Source organism: Notechis scutatus, chromosome 6, assembly GCF_049901735.1.
Source record: "Notechis scutatus isolate UNSWTSFEM ecotype Mainland chromosome 6, rNotScu1.2, whole genome shotgun sequence".
Classification (NCBI taxonomy): domain Eukaryota; kingdom Metazoa; phylum Chordata; class Lepidosauria; order Squamata; family Elapidae; genus Notechis; species Notechis scutatus.
In genome coordinates, this window is record NC_142014.1 from 19,275,851 (window position 1) to 19,293,848 (window position 17,998).

Genomic DNA, 17,998 nt, shown 5'->3' on the forward strand with positions numbered 1-17,998 from the left:
ATTGTTTCTTGTCTTGCCTTCTGGTGCTTTGGAAAATAGACTGACCTCCTCATCTTTCTGGCAGCCTTTCAAATATTGAAACACTGCTATCAACCCTAGCCTTTTTTTCTCTAGACTAGCCATACCCACTTCCTGCAACCGTTTTTCATCTTTAGCAGTGGCCTTCAAACTTGACAGCTTTAAGATTTGTGGATTCAACTCCCATAATTCCTCCTCCAATCATGTTAGCTCAGGAATTCTGGGAATTGAAGTCCACAAACCTTTTTTTATATAAAAGTTTTTATTTTTTAAGACAAACATATACAAACAAAACATAAAAACATAAAACCATCTTCCATTTTATATACATACAGTGTGTCAGTTGGTTACAAATCTTTTGTGCTATCCTTTCGTAGTCATTACTCACAGTTTATATAATTTTTCACATTGTCAAACTAACTTATGTTTATATATTTATCAGTTATTAATCATCCATGCCTAAACTATTTATTCCATCATTTTATATGAGATATTCCAAATTTTATTTTGAAATTTATATTGTACTTTCATCCAATGGTTATATATGTCTATATTATATTTTATATCAATTTATTGAACTTCTATTACAAAATTATCTAATCTATTACATTACCATGTCTTTTTGTCCAACCATTGATAAAACAAATCCCATATCATATAAAATTGCTTATCTTCTTGCTCTCTAATTTCAAATGTCAATTTACTCATTTCAGCACAGAAGTCCACAAATCTTAAAGTTGCCAAGTTTGGAGACCTCTGTCCTAGTAGGACTCATCACTGGGATAGGACAAGTAAATATATGGTTGGAGGCAATCTAAAACTTCTACAAAAAATTCAGATCTCATTGATTTGCACATAATTAAAAAAAGAACCATCCCAGATGCAGTTATTTGGAAGAACCACTATGATACAAAAATTAATCCAAGTGATACATCCTCACAGTGGATTCTACCTGAAACCACCATCAAAAAGCATCACACCAGTCAAGGGCTGTAACAATCACAGATCTAATCATTTCTGCCTCCCCTATGACACAAACATCTGGATCTAAGGTGCAGATAATTTTTCACAGGATTCATCTGAACCTACTGACAAATCTACACGGAATTAGCTGTAACAGACATGAATCTTCTAGTGGGCAGTTTGTGAGTTACCTCTCATTTTGAACTTCACCAGGTCAAGAATTTTGAGCAATGGAAAATGCAACTCATTGTCATACATTGAAGACTGTAGTTCTACACTGTTGTTCATCCCCCAAAACTTACTGAGTTATTTGTGTATATCGGGGAATCAGCAGTGATAAGCCGCCTGGGAAAGCAAAGGGAAATAATCAAAACTATTAAAAAGTGAAAGTTAGAAATATTTTGGACATGTGATATGACACCTGAGAAGCACAGAGCTGAAGACACAAGCCTGAAGATGATGAATGAGACTTCATCGAAACATTGCCTAGATACTTCCAATCTTACGCGGGAGAAAACCCGAATAACCAAAGATCCATATATATATTGGTTTCCTAACACACCTAAACAGCACACACCCCAAAATCAAGTTCACCATGGAAACGGAAACAAACAAACAACTACCATTCCTAGATGTACTAATCTACAAAAAAACAGATGGCACACTAGGACACATCGTATACCAGAAGAAAACACACACTAACAGCTACCTCAACGCCCAATCCCACCACCACCCAGCACAGATAAACTCCGTGGCTAAAACACTAATTACTAGAACCAAACGCCTGGCAGACAAGACACACATTAAGACTGAACTATGCACCCTGACTAAAGTACTGACAGCCAACGGCTTCCACAAAAGCAAAATCACCAACTTGATCCACAAAAACACACTGAGACATAATAGAGACCCAGAAGATGAACAGACCTATGGAACAGTTGTCCTGCCCTACATAAGAGGTACTACAGACAAAATTAGTAAGATACTACACAGACATCACATCAAGACTGCCTTCAAAACAGACAGAAAAATAGCAGCCATCCTTAGAAACCCCAAAGATAAAATTGACCTGGAAAACCAAAGCATATACGAAGTCCGCTGTGCATCATGCCCGGCCACATACATTGGACAGACCAATAGAAGAATAAGTACCTGCCTGGATGAACACAAAAATGCAGACAAAAAGCTGGAACACACTTCCTCACTAGTCCAACACATGGAAGCCACAGGTCATAGCATCAACTTCAATGGCACCAAAACCCTAGCCACTATAGAAAACCCCAGCCACAGAATCATCAGAGAAGCCATAGAGATTGAAAAAAGACCAGAAAGCATGAATAGAAGAGATGATTCCATCAGGCTGTCAATCATTTGGAAGCCTGCACTCACAAACAAAAAAATCTCCACACCACAAGCCAGGCAAACACCTGGGCACAAACAAATCGCCCCTGATACCTCCAGCTCAAACACACCCCAACCAGGCACCCAGATGAAACGTAGCTTCCTAACTAATGATAGCCGTCCATTTACTCGGAGCCAAGCCGCACTAAAGGCCTCCAATAAAGTAACACAATGTTGCCAGCCAATCAAGATACAAAAAGAGCCAAAAAACAGACAGAAGATATTAGAAACACCAACCAAGCAGAACACAGCAAACTCCAAGACCAATAAACACAGACCAAGACTCTCAACCAATCAGGATGAAGAAAAAAACCATTCTGGCACAGCAATAGGCTGCCCCAAATTTAAATCTGAAACCACTGTAAAAGTCTGACTCACAGACGAACACAATACAGAAGCCTGATGATGGCAGATGAGATTCTGCCGAAACATTGCTACAACTTTAAAAGCACAACTACAATGACATGGGAAAATACCCGAACAAAGCTGAATGCCATACATACATACATACATACATACATACATACATACATACATACATATATATATAATTTTGAAGTTGGTTGTTTTCTTGCAAACATTTCATTACCAAACTAGGAAATATCATCAATGCATCATCAGAGAGAATAAGGACCCTATTGTCAAATTCCACTTATGTCTGATAAATTATACCACCTGTATGTTGAATACTTGAGGGAATTCAAGTGTTTATGGATAATTATTACTATTATTTCTTCAAAGGTCAAACTCCCAACTCCATGCAGACTCAGGGCAGCTTAGAAGATTTAAAATGACTATGGTGTAACATAAGCATATAATCAATAAAATAGCCACACCTGTAGTAGAAATGTAACATTTCTATCAACTAAGTCAGCGGTGTCAAACTCACGCTGTCATGGCGGCATCACGTGATGTATCGGGACTTTTCCCCCCCTTCGCTAAACCAGGAATGGGCATTGTCAGCGTGTGACGCATCCAGCCCATGGACAGGGAGTTTGACAGCCCTGAACTAAGTGATACTAATGGAGGGCAGGAATTATAAAACTCTTCCCTACAATTGCAGAACAACTATATCCAGATGGTTCAATACAACACAACACTTTGAAGTGGAAGAACAACAATAAGTCCCCCCAATTGTCTTCTCTGTCCTACCTAAGAGGAAAGGATAGGTGTTCACCATGAATTTATTGAAATGTTTTCAACAAGGTGGACTTACGTGGCACATATATAGACATTTCTCAGTAGATAACATGATACAGAAAGTGTTCTGCAAAATTAATTTTTAAAAAATATGTAATTTTTTTGGTAGTAGTCAGGGAGACCCACGCTTAGTTCCAAAAGTAAATCAAAAGTAAGTAGATGCTTCCATCTGCAGATATCCTGTCCACATATTAAGGAAGAACTGGATTGCTTACCAATGGTTTTTTTTTTTTTTGAAACTAGAGTTACGTGAAATGAGGTAAAAGGCCATGACCTAATCCTGATATTATAATTATTGTAAGATATAAAACTGGAATACAAAAACCTATTCAGTAATATTAGGCCACAGAATGGAGAAAAACTCAAGAAACAGAAGAACTAAATATTAAACTTGCTATATTGTGGGTACTCATCATGGATTCTTTCATTAGTCATCTAACTTAATCAGGCTAATTCCTTTTGGACAGGTTTCTCTATATTATTCTTATATGCTGCAGTAATGATAAAATCCGAAAGAATATGGGGAGCCACCGGAGAACTTATATTATCTAATGAAACAGATGTGTATCATCATTGGGAGAACATTAGACTATTGATCCACATGGAATTCCCACAACTTCAAACATACAGACTCTTTTTCTGAATGTCATTGTTGTTCCTCTCTTCAACAACTCTAGCATAAAAGTATTTCTGTTCTGTATTATATCTGGACTGGCAGTGCAAGCTCTTCACGTTTATTTCTATGCATCCACATCTAGCAAACTGATTGAGAAGGCAGGGTGCAAATTAATCCTGACCTTTTGAACCTGACATTTTAAACTATCCTGATTTAAGCCTTTCTTCAAACTAGCTAAGGTGACAGAATAAATCTGTAACAGATAAAATGCAGCAATTTATCCAATCGCCTCACTGAAGGTCTTACTGCAGTTGAGTATCTCTTCTCTTTAGCTGCAGGAACAGTGAGAGCAGGAAGGCACACAGGAAAACCTCATTGTTCTCAAAAGAGAATTCTTCAGCACATTTCCTTCTGACTTCCAATAGCTGTGAAGATGATTCATTATTGGTGCGTTTGCTAAGCATGGGTGCTGAGTTTCCCAGCAGGACAATATAAGTTGCCTTCTTTAAGCTTGCTGTCTTTATTACTTCTTCAAGGAAAAATAACATGTGGCTTCCCCGGAGGCCCCAGTTATTACTTCATTATGAGATCCTAATGACAGATGTGCCCCTGGAGGCTCCTAGCAAGATCACAGATAAAACGGAGCAGCTGGGACTGCCAAGCAGCATTGTAGTCATCTCCATCCGGGATCAAGAGGCCTTATTGAGAGTGTCGGAAGAAAGATCCATCTGGTTCAGTTCGAAGCAGGGAGAAAGACACTGGAAACATGGAGGCTGATTGGAAAGAGGGTTTAATGGTGAAGCAGAACCACCAAGCACATGGCCTTGATGCAGCTGACCACATGGAGTTCAGAGAGAGATGTATTTATACCCTCTCTTAGGCTTTGCACTTGAACTTCCTGTTCCTGTGCAATGACATGGCCCACCGGTGGTCCCTGGCCCACCCCTGGCCCACCAGTGGTCCCTGGCCAACTGGTGGTCCCTGGCCCACCCCTGGCCCACCAGTGGTCCCTGGCTCACCGGTGGTCCCTGGCCCACCCCTGGCCCACCAGTGGTCCCTGGCTCATTGGTGGTCCCTGGCCCACCAGTGGTCCCTGGCCCACCCCTGGCCCACTAGTGGTCCCTGGCCCAACAGTGGTCCCTGGCCCACCGGTGGTCCTTGGCCCACCCCTGGCCCACCAGTGGTCCCTGGCCCACCGGTGGTCCCTGGCCCACCCCTGGCCCACTGGTGGTCCCTGGCCCCCACCAGTGGTCCCTGGCTCATTGGTGGTCCCTGGCCCACCAGTGGTCCCTGGCCCACCCTGGCCCACAGTGGTCCCTGGCCCACCGGTACAATACAGAAGCCTGATGATGGCAGATGAGATTCTGCCGAAACGTTGCTACAACTTTAAAAGCACAACTACAATGACGTGGGAAAATACCCGAACAAAGCTGAATACCATACACACACACACACACACAGACATACACATATATATACACATGTATACATATACATATATATATTATAATGTTAGCAATATTACAGCTGTTCTATCCATTTACACAACACAAAATCCAGTATTGATACATATGATGAAATATTGTCCAGATACCTACTGGTAGGAGGGAGAGACTGCATTCCAGAGGAATAAGAGGCAATGAAGTTTAGATAGTTAGAAGTTGTTAGAGTAGAGCTTTGATGCTGCTAGTTTGCTTTAGTTTGGCAAGATTCTGTCTATGCTCTGAGGAATAATAAATTGCTTTGAAGTAATTTTGCGTGTTTTTCTTGGTTTTTGAAGTACATTACACCTAGGCCTCATATAAATACTTCCTCCTCTTTGCTTTTTGTCATTGTTCATTCACTTGACCCCTATTCACTGTAGCAACAGTGAAATAGTGAAACAGGAATTGATGTTTTATAACAAATGGGTAGTGCTACTGTTCATTCCTAACCATAAAAGCAATAACTTTAAGATTAGCTATGAGTCTCCAACAAGTGTTTGCTACCACCACCATCTGATGGCATTCCTGCTTCAGATGGGATAGGACAGAGGTTCAATGCTACAGGAAGGTAACAAGTTGGTGTTTTTGATGATGTGCCACCAAGCAATTTTTTACTTATAGCAATCATTGTCTCTCCTTGACATATTCTATTGGCTGTTGTAGGGGTCACAGCTAACTTTGTAGGCTGTCTGAGTCCCAGGCTTGGTTGAAGCTTGCTGGGTGATCCGCAGATGATTGTGCCATGTGGTGAGCTCTGCTGCTAGATGGGCTAATCCTATTATGTCCTGGAGAGTCATATCTTAATCCAATCACCAGGAGCTGGAGGTCTTTTGTCCTGTAGATAGGCTGGCCCAATCTTTCCTAATGGACACCAAATATCTGCTGGGGGCAGGCAGCTGCACTTTAAAACAGGAAACACATCCAGGGAAACATAATATTCTGCCTTTTTAATATTTCTCAAAATATTTCATTCTTCTAGGAGATGGGCGGGTGCTAACTATCTACAATATCACAGAACAAACAGTCTGGAAGAGAGAAAATTGGTTATTTTAATTACTCATAAAATTGGATCAGAAAGCAATGTAAAAAGCTGTCGCACCATAAGGATTCCCAAGTCTTAATTTTTTCTAGGATATTTGTTCAGATCGGATCAGTAATATTGTCTGGAACAATTATCAGGCAGAATACTTAGCTAAAAGCTTCCATCCAGGGGCAAGATGAGGACCCGTATATACTGTATGATACTGGATTTGGGATACCATTAATTTGCACTAGCAAATTTGGGCTGCAAAAATCTGGGTCAATGCCAGATAGCAGCAAAGATATATATATATATAGAAATCTCTTAAGAGTCCAGGTTTATGCAGGTCACATCTTATAGTAACCTTATATTAATGGGATAATAGTTAATCAAGTTTGTTTAGTTCAGATTTGTAAAGCCATTATAGCTTTCACTAGTCTTACAGTTGTTGGATAAACTAAACCAAGTACTATTCACAGTACAATGGTAAAAATATATTCACAATTTTCATTTAAAAAAAAAAATCAGATTCTAGGTCTTACCGATAAGGAACCAGAGGAGCTGTGGAATGAAATTCACAAAGTAACAGACTACCCAAAGCCAAGAAAGAAAGTGGGTGTCAAAAAAAAAATTGCCAAGGACAGAAGAGAAGAGAGCCAAAGCCCCGAAAGACAAAGATCATAAGAAAGAGCTTAGTGAAGAATTTCAGAAAAACAGAAGAGGTAAGAAGTAGAATTACACTGTTGGTTGAAATAAAGGAGGAAAGTTTTCCATAACAACTCTGAATTAAGAAGAAGTTTCCAATTTCAAATTCACATCCTTAGAAGACTTCAATAGACAGACACTAATTCAAAGAAGAATAAACAGAGATAGAATATCTCAAATAGTTCAGAAGTTCTTCTTAGCTTACAAGAACCACTATTACTAAAAGATAAAGTTAGATCAAAACTTCAGTCATTACAACCTCTACATAAATGCAATTGAATCTAGATTCTGGGTCATAAGACATTATGATTGTAAATCAAGGCACACATATAACCAGATATGATTTTACAACATTTTTGCAGTGGTTATTACAACAATCACTGCTGTGGGTGAAATTATGGTTGTTAAATGACTGAGATCATAAATCTAAATTCATTCTTCTATTCTATGGCAATAGCACTCAAACTTATATACTGCTTCACAGTGCTTTACTGTGGTTTACAGAGTCAACATATTGTCCCCAACAATCTGAGTCCTCATTTTACCTACTTCAAAAGGAAGGAAGGGTGAGTCAACCTTGAGCCTAGTAAAATTTGAACTGGCAAATGGGTATATTTTGCCAGAAACTGGCAAAAATGTCACAACTCCCAGTCACTTGTCTGCAGGATGCTACAACCAGAAGTGCTCACACGACTGTGGTAGGAACATAACATGTTACAATGGCCAGAAATACATTACAGATCATAAAGCACCTGGAATTTTGACCAGAATCTGTCGTAATTTCAAATGATTGTTAAGCAACCTATCATAAGTTGAGGACTCCATCGGAAGACTAAAAGAATTTGAATATCTGCAGAAGTGAGGTTGAACGGAAGAATTATTAAACATTTTAACATTGAGCAAAAGACAGTGGCCCACAGATTGTAAGCAATCAGTTTTCATATCAATAGCAAAAGAAGAAACCTAAATTGATTTTTTCAACGATCACATAACAACTTTATTTTCATATACTAGTAAAACAATTCAATGCAAAGAAATTATGATCTGCCGTTCCCCAACTTGACAACTCATCCAAATGGATAGAATTTAGGAAACCATCACACGTATAGATTATCAGGTTCCAGAAGACAACTGCAAATGGATCTGAAATAAGTTGTAATCAAAGATCTCAGCTGTACCTAACTTGTTAAGTAATAACCTGATTGTCCAATAACTATGTCAGAAAAGTATTCTAGCTGAATAGGAGTTGATGATATTAAACTCAGTTACTCCCTGCTGGGTTAGCATAACTGATAGTACAATGCTTTATTGCTGAAGTCACCAAGGCAGAGGTGGTTCTGACCAGTTCTGGAGAACCGGTAGCAGAAATTTTGAGTAGTTCAGAGAACCGGCAAATATACCACCTCTGACTGGAGATTCTACAGTATCCTTCTCCTGCCACGCCAACCAAATTACGCCCACAGAACCGGTAGTACAAAAAAATTTGAATTCCACCACTGCACCAAGGGTCTTTTAGTTGTCTATTACATCAATTCAGAAAGAAGTTTACAAGTGGAAATTTATGTTACTTTTAGCTGAATGGGCCTGGCAACAGAAATTTCAAGAGTGTGAACAAGACTCAAGGAAAGGAGCCAAAAAGAAGGAAGGGGAGAATTAATGGATGGGTGAGGAAAGGTGAGATTGCAACTTGCAGAGACAAGGCTAATAGACAGAAAGGACTAAAATATTTAGCTCTAAGAGTGACCAGGCTCCAAAGTTTCTCAGTTATATCTTTACTTGCCAAAATTTTCAAAGAAATATTTCCTGAAATTGTAGTGGCTTTGCTAAAGTTAGTTCTGTTCTTAGAGAAAAGCAAGATATATAGTTTTTTTTTTAGCTTCGGGTGATTCGATCAGAATTTATTCACTACAACTACATTATTTTTTCATTTCTCACAAGTTTTCAGATTGGGAACCTTTTTGTTATATTTTTCTGAGGGCCAATAACTGACCAGCTCCTATACAGAGCTCTCTCAAATCATTTTTTTCTGACACAAACATTGTTTGCTAAATCATTCCTAAAGACACAGAGGGGGATAAAAACTGAGAAGTATTGCAGTAATTCTACCAGGAAATATCCAAACTATGCATCTGAAATTCTTTCTAGTGTTTCCATGAGATACAAATCATATTTATTTATGATCTCTCTCTCTCTCCCTCCCTCCCTGTGTGTGTGTGTGTGTGTGTGTGTGTGTGTGAGTGTGAGTGTGTGTGTATGTGTGTGTGAGAGAGAGAGAGAGAGACTATAGTCAAATACCGTGCACACACACACACACACACACACACAAGAATGGCTTTCATTTCTTTTTAAACAAATGATTAATCATTAATATTCAGGTCTGGTGGTGTACCTGTCTGCCAACAGCAATTAGCAATAGAATTTATTATATGTTAAAGGTGTAATAACTGACACATTCTTTTATCTGAATTGAAACGAATGCCTTACATGTAACCATGGAGTGGCCTCTGGCAAGATGGATGGTATACACATTTAATAAATAAATAATATGGCCAGTCAAAAACAGGGCCAGCTCTATCAATGGGTAAAATAAGATGATCACCTGAGACAGCACATACAAGAAGTTAGCACCAGAGTGTCAGGTGAAAGAACTTCATATCAGTCCAATTAATCGTTCAGGGGTAAATAGGAAAAGATATCTTGTCACAAACATGCCTTGAGCCAGCCTTATACACCTTCCAATAGACTAATAACAACTGTGTTACATCAAAGATTACTTCCTTTATGTCATCTGGACGTGTAAAAGTAATCGTGTTCAGAAAATGATCCAGTTTTACTGCATGAAAAAAAAATGTTATTATTACCTTTATTGTCAGAGTACAACATGTATACAATGAGATTGGCTGGGGCTCCCTTCGTGCACCACACACACACACACACACACACACACACTTCACAGTCAGGACAGAAGTCCCTAACCCAGACCCAATCTTATTACTCTATGTGACCTTGCTGCACAACACGCCAGCCCCACAAGTCTGTCATACTATGTTGACATCAAGTTATTTTCCGTTCAGAAGTCTGACAGCCCACAGATAAAAACTGTTCTTCAGCCTGTTGGCTATGCTTCTATTTCTCCTACCCAATGATAGGAGAGCGAAGAAGTGCTGACCGGGATGTCAGTCGTCCCTGAGGATTTTCCTCACTCTTCTAAGGCAGCGAGCCCTAGCGATGTCATCTAATGCAGTGGTCGCCAACTGGTGGGCCGGGGACCACTGGTAGTCCACAAGAAAAATTTGGTGGTCCTCAGAGAAATGTCCCCTCCAAAGCATCCCCCCCAAAGCAAATAATCCAGGCTGTGTGGGAACACAAGGCTGCACCGTACACATGGCCCACCCACTCGCTGGCTCCTACCATTTGTCGAACACAAACCTTACCTTGAGTAGAGCTACGCGAGCTGGTAAGACCAACAGTGGGGAGGAAAATCCGCTCCAGGGTGGCTTGCTGACGTTGGTGGGAAAGTTGGTCCCATATTCCAGAGCTGCAGTAGTCACAGGACTGGCCCTTTGGTCATGCTGGAGCAGCTCCTTCACTCTATGGCAGGCTGGTGCACCCGGGTGGAGGAGCAGCTGCTCCAGGATGACCAAAAGGCCAGTCCTGTGACTACTGCAGCTCTGGAATATGGGACCAACTTTCCCACCAACGTCAAAAGGCTGGTGACCCTTGATCAAGTGGTATCAGGGAACAGCCCACAATGTTTTGTGCTATGCTCACCACCCTCTTTAGTGTCTTTCTATCCACGGCATGTGAAAAATTAACCATACATCACAGAAAACTGGGTCATAGCCATTGGTCAAGGAGAGAGTGGACCATGAAGTTAAAGCTCACATCCATTGTCATTCTACCAAGGTCTTGTCCAAAATCTGTTCCTCTGTTCCGCATCAACACTCTCTATTTCATTTTTCTCTTAAGAATTCTCCCATTCACATTTTAAAGTTGACTGCACTAAAACAACAGTTTTGACCATTTTGTATTTATGTACTGATTTGCAAATAAGGGGTTGAAACTGGCTAACTCACAAGAAGCTTTGAAATGTCCTCAAAATGTCCTTTTGCAAACATTTATTAATAGAAGAAGACACGGTAAGTATATATGGGCTGCAATAATAATAACCATCACTGTAAGGTTAAGAATTGAAATGTATGTATTTTGGAGTATGCATTAGACAATTTTAAACCTGATTAAATGCCATCAAATCATGTCACTTCTTACTAATAAATTAAACAGGACTTCTTCCAGATGAGCTTTCTTTAACCTGGCCCTTCAGTTTTTCCAACAGTGTAACAGCCACTATAATTGAGTCCATCAAAACTGCTATTTTTCTCTTTCCTTCCTGAGCATTATGGACTGCTTAAGAGAGCTAATATTTGCATAATATCATAATAGAAAAGGAAAATAAGAAATAACAATTAAAACTGCAAATAATACGAAAAAGTGGCAGCTAAGGATAACTAGCCACAATAATTAACAAGATTCATCTAACTTCCTAACTCCCATGCTTGGAAAAACATTCCCTTTTTGTTTTATTCTTGTTGTGTATCCTTATTTTTTTTTAATTTTCCTTTTGCATTGTTACATTTTTTTAATTGTGTTCACCACCCAGAATCCCTTATGCAAGATAGATAACTACACAAATTTAAATAAATAATCTAAAGCCTATTGAGCTGGATTATTTCTGCATGTATTCTAAATGATAGACCTCTATATGGTGATTTGATATTGGTTGTCATGTGATGGTAAGCAGCGTTTGAAATTGCTTCCTCTTTCCAATTCTCCATGGCCAAGTTTTCACAATGGATTAGACTTGCTTTGTTGTGGTTTGCCAGCAGCCTGTGCAGATGGCAGCGGAATCGGACAGTGGGGAAGAACGGGGACCAATCCGGGAGTCTGGAGAGGACTCGGACGAGGGTCCTGCATCTAATGCAGATATGGGGCCAGGGCCATCTGGGAGTGGGGTGCTGACTCTGGAGCCTCCAGAGTCTGGCAGCAGCAAGGCAGAAGAACAAGGGGAGCCTGTTCCCAGTGCACGTGTGCACAGAGCTGCTAGAAGGCAAGAGCAGCTGAGACAAAAGGGATGACTCGGGAGTAAGGATTGGAGGTGATTGCCCCTCCCATAAGGTATAAAAGACATGCAAAGGTGAAGAAACCGTTTGTTCTGTTCAGATTAATCCTTGAAGCTCTGTGTGGACTTTGTACTTTGGTTGTTTTTTTATAGTTCATTTGGAACTTTAGTTGTTGGCAGCAATTCAAAGGAGAGAAAGGTGAGTGCTTATCTCGAGGGACTGTTTGGGACTCATTACAGGCTGGGAATCAGTGGTGGGATTCAATTTTCTTTTTACTACCGGTTCTGTGGGCGTGGCTTGGTGGGTGTGGCAGGGAAAGGATAGTGTAAAATCTCCAGTCAGAGGTGGTATTTGCCAGTTCTCCAAACTACTCAAAATTTCCATTACCAGTTCTCCAGAACTGGTCAGAACTTGCTGAATACCATCTCTGCTGGGAATCAACATAATTCCCAGCGTTGAAATAAAACAAGAGTTGTTTTAACGAAGCATGTGCTTAATTACGATCTTGGAAGCCTTGGTCAGAACAGGCTTGCATACTTTGTGGTTCAGCTACAAGAACCCAGTCATTGTCTTAGAAATTGTCTGAACACATTCTCTTAACATCCCACCTTCACTGGTCTACATTCCATTGCCCACGCTTCCTCTCTGGCATTTTATGGCAGGATGCCAGCAAGGCGGAAAAGCTGAAGATGGCAAATCTGACATTGTAATGTATACACTGTGTATATTCATGTTTGCAAAGATGGAAAGAATAATAAACAACAGAAAAACACTGGTTTTATTTTTTATATAAAACACACAATAACCTTTTGGAAATTAGTACCAAAGGATACGGTAATAGCCATAAGCTCAGATGGTTTAAAGCAGTGGTTCCCAAAGTGGGCGGTACCGCCTCCTGGGGGGCGGTGGGATGCCTTAGAGGGGCGCAAAGAGGCAAGGGGGCCAGCAGGAGGGCTCTAAGAGGTGGCAGGGGGGCATTTGAGGCACCTGCCCTGCAGGCTCACTGGCTGCCGGCCATGCAGCCCATTGTCTGTTTCATCGCTCCGTAGCCGGCGCCTCAAATGCGGAACCCGCGCGCGGCGAGCCTTGCCAAGCCTGGTGGGGGGGAGAGGTTGGAGGTGGTGGAAAGAGGGCGCCTTAGCTTGCAGGCTGCCCTCTCCGGTGGAAGCGGCGGAGGCATGCCAGAAGGCCCGAAAGCAAAACCTTCCCAAGGCGTGCAGTGGAAGGGGTGGGTGGTCTGGCGTTAGGGCCCCTTCCCTAGAGAACAAGGGAGCATATAGCGCCCGCCCGCCCTCCATCTCTCCAGCCAGCCGGGCTTGTGCGCAGGATGCAGATGGGTGCAGCTGCGACTCTCCAAGGCGCATGGCTCAGTTCAGTTTGGCTCTACATGGCTGACCCGGACCTAGAACCTAGCCTCCCTCTGCAGCCCGGTTCTTCTGACCAAGCCCTGCACTTACTTGCTTGCTTGCTTGCTTACTTTCCAAGTGATCGTTCCCTCCACCTTCACCGGTCTGGGCTGCTTCCGCACGCCTTCCTCCTCCTGGGCGGAGCACTGCAAAATTGGATGCCAAAGAAAGAACTGGGGCAGGGGGCTGGAGAAGGGGCAGAGGGGCAGCTGCATTAAGGAGCAGGAAGATCTTAGCCATGGTTTATTGACTAAGCTGGAATCAAACAGCATGCTAAACTCTAACCAGAAAGGCTGGGTTGATATATTCAGCCGGTGTTTCTCAACCTTGGCAACTTGTGTGGACTTCAATTCCCACTCTGGCTTTTCTCTACTTTCCCAAAGTGCCGCTGCTGTCGCATTCTGTCTGTCTGTCTGTCTGTCTGTCCGTCCATCCATCCATCCATCCATCCAAAAGGTTTGTCTGTCTGTCTGCCTGCCTGCCTTCCTGCCTACCTACCTACCTGCCTGCCTGCCTGTCTTTCTGTCTACCTACCTACCTACCTACCAATATAGATCTATCAATCCATCCATCTATCTACCTACCTACCTACCTACTTATCTACTTATCTACCAATCTATCTATCTACCTATCTATACATTCATCCAAAAGGTGCCTGCCTGCCTGCCTGCCTGCCTGCCTGCCTGCCTGCCTACCTCCCTCTCTCTCTCTCTTCATCCATCTATCCATCCATCCATGTACAAAGTGCCAGCCCTGCAGGCACATCAGGAGAGACAGCCAGTCTGACTACATCAGATTGAAATGAGGCCTAGTTTAGACTGAGGCCCTTTTCCACATTGAAACATCTTTGCCAGCACATTGAAACATCTTTAGCTTCTATTAAAGGTTTTGTGGAGGAAACATGGTCAAGACTATCAGGAAGCTCTCACATTTTGTTGAGGCTTTAAACAGGATCCATTGGACCAGATCTCCTCCCTAAAAATTACTTTTCTCCAATGTATTACAGTGCCAATTCTGAAGAAGGCAAAACCAAAATGTACTGGTAAATTATAAGGAAAACACACACACTCCCTTCTAACCCTGCTGGAGCAGATGATTGGATTAGAATAGATATCTCATTATCTTTCTCCTCGCTCCTTCTTTATTTCTTTTCCTTTCTGTCCCTTCCTTCCACCACCACCCTCTTTCTTTGTCCCTTTTTCTTTCTTTCCCTTTTCTCTTTCTTTTCTTCCTTCTCTCTTTCTCTCTCTCTTTCCCTCTCTCAGGCTCACCCCATTGACTTGACTTGCTTGGGCAGGTCCCTCCAGGGCAGTGGGCTGAATGGAGTGAACCTGCAGGGGCGGCACCTAGAACACGGCAGTGGCGGCATGTTTGAAAAATAGAGCAAAGCCAGAGGTCGGTAATTGTTGCTGCAAAGAATCACAAAAGCTTCTGGGTTGTGCACAAGAAGGGACACACATGTCAATGCAATACAACATAAAATAAAGAGATACAAATAAAACAAATCCACAAGAATCGGCAAAGCATCTCTGATTAGATTTTATTCACTACTAGAATCTAATCAGAGATGCTTTGCTGATTCTAGTCCAATGACCTGCTCCAGCAGGGTTAGAAGGGAGTGTGTGTGTGTGTGTGTGTGTGTGTGTGTGTGCATAGCTGTCAAAACTCCAAAAACAGGTCAAGTATCTCTGGGATGGCCAGTCATAAATTAGAACACTTGGTAAACAACCAGCCATTAAGTGAGGACCACTTGTTTGCCAGTCACCTGACCAGCAAGCCACGCCAGCCAGCCACGTGACCAGCAAGCCATGCCCACCCAGTCACATGACCACCAAACCACACCTACCCGGTCATGTGACCAGCAAGCCACAGCAGCCAGTCACGTGACGAGCAAGCCACGCCCAGCCAGTCACATGACCAGCAAGCCACACCCTCAAATTATGCCACACCCACAGAAATTTGAATCCCACCCCTGGGTGGGGGGCACCGAGGATGAGTTTGTAGCACCAAGGGGGCGGTTGACTGAAAACGTTTGGGAACCACTGGTTTAAAGGAAAGACTGAAGAAATTCAGAAAGGGAAGATTCTAATACCAACAAGTATTAGAATAGCTAAATGAGGATGACCCCAAAATAGATTTAAAAACAAACAGAAAGTGTACTGATTTGCATAACCTTCCTGGAATCAAGGGGTATTTACCCACCTACCTGAAAGAATTACTATATAAAACAGAATTACAGCCTATGTTTTTCTAGCACAGAAAATTGTTCTCCTGTGATTCATCTAAGCCTGCTTTGCCTGCTGATTAGAGGCTGGTGTGCACCAACTGGTAGTCCGTGGTCCACGAGAAAATTTTGTTGGTCTGCAGAAAAATTATTTGCATTTTTATATTGCACTAAATTAGGGATCCTCAAACTACCCCAAGCCGGATTCATGCAATGAACGTGTCATGCCCCTGGTGGAGTCTGACTCTGAGGGAGAGGAGGAACAGCCAACAGGGAGTGGAAGGGTGGCTCCAGAGGTGGTGGAGGAGGCTGGGGAAGGGCAGAGGCCGGCTGAGCAGGCAAAGGAGGGCCCAGGCCCATCCCCTATCCATCCTAAGGCACACAGGGAGGAGAGGATCAGGGAGAGCCATGGTCTACTCGGGAGGAGAGGGCCTTGATCCTCTTCATGGGATGCAGGTGTGAGAACTGCATAAGAGTTTGGACCTGTGCGCTAGCAAACACTGGAAACAAAGAGTGTTTTATTCCTGGATGAGGTTTATCTTGATTGGCGTCCTTCCAACCTGGTTATCTTCTTGAAGTTTGTAATTAATTATCCTGGTCTGTCGTGGAACTTTCTTCCGTGCAGTTTGTTTTTTGTTTTTTATTGCTTCGTTATCTGCTCTTTGAGTTGGACTGTATTTCTTTCCTTTGGAATGTTATTTTGGAAAGAGTTTAATCTCCAACTGCGAACAACTGAACAGTGAAGCCAAGTTGAAGGCATTAAAAGAACATTTATTTACGTTTTGGTTTTTGTTACATTTATAGGACACTCCGGGTAATCACAGAAGGTTTGCGGTGCTGCAGAGACTCTCCTCCCTCGGGGTATTTTTGTGTGGGTTGCGGGGTGGGGGGGCAGAAATTTTGACTTGGGATCTGCTTCAGCCTCCTGGTCTAGGGCTTTGGGTGAAGGCTGGAGGGAAGTGCCACTGGTGGTGAAGAACCGGAGGGCCTCGTTCCAGTGGGAATGCATCATGGCCTGGAACTGGCTGGCCATCTTGGCCCGCTGAGCCTCCAGGCGCCAGTACCTGGCCTTGCACTCCCGCAGGTCTTCCCTCTGCTTGAAAAGCCTATGTTCATAGTCCTCAGTGAGGTGCTTCTGCTGAGCCCCTTTCTCGGTCAGATCCAATTTGAACTTAGCCATCTGTTTTTGCCAACTCTTTCTTGTGGGGGCTGCTTAGCTCCAACAACTGCTTCCTGTTGGGGCCCTAAGGAGCCCGGGCAGGCGAGGAGTGGCTGGAAGGGGAGGGGTGAGTAGAGGCTGGTGAGGCGCCGCTCGACGTGAGTAACATCGAGTTGGCCACGCCCACCCAGCCAGTCATTAGGCAGATCATATAATAGTCTGCAGGATTTAAAATGATTAATTTACTGGTCCCTGAGGTCCAAAAGGTTGGTGACCCCTATCCTATAGGATAGCTCTTATAGAAGACCAGGTGAAGTGTAGGGAGGAGATGCCCTCTGATATTTTTGAACTACTATACTTGTTCCCTGTGCAAGCTATACTAATGAAAGTTGCAGTCTGACACAACCAGAGGATACCAGGCTGCCTAAACCTACAAGAGATAATGCCTTCCAAAAGACGCATCTTCTTAAAAGTGGGACACATAACCACACTGAACACAGTTGGACTATTTCAGGTGGGAAGACGACTCGGTTAGAAAATGACAGTGTTTTCTCTTCCAGTGTCAAAAATACTTCATCTTTTTCTGTTGATCAGCTCTAGTAAAAAAAAAATAAGAGCAATCAGGACATTATTTTTCTTCTAATCAGCATGTAATTAGAATTTTTTTTTATAAATTACAAA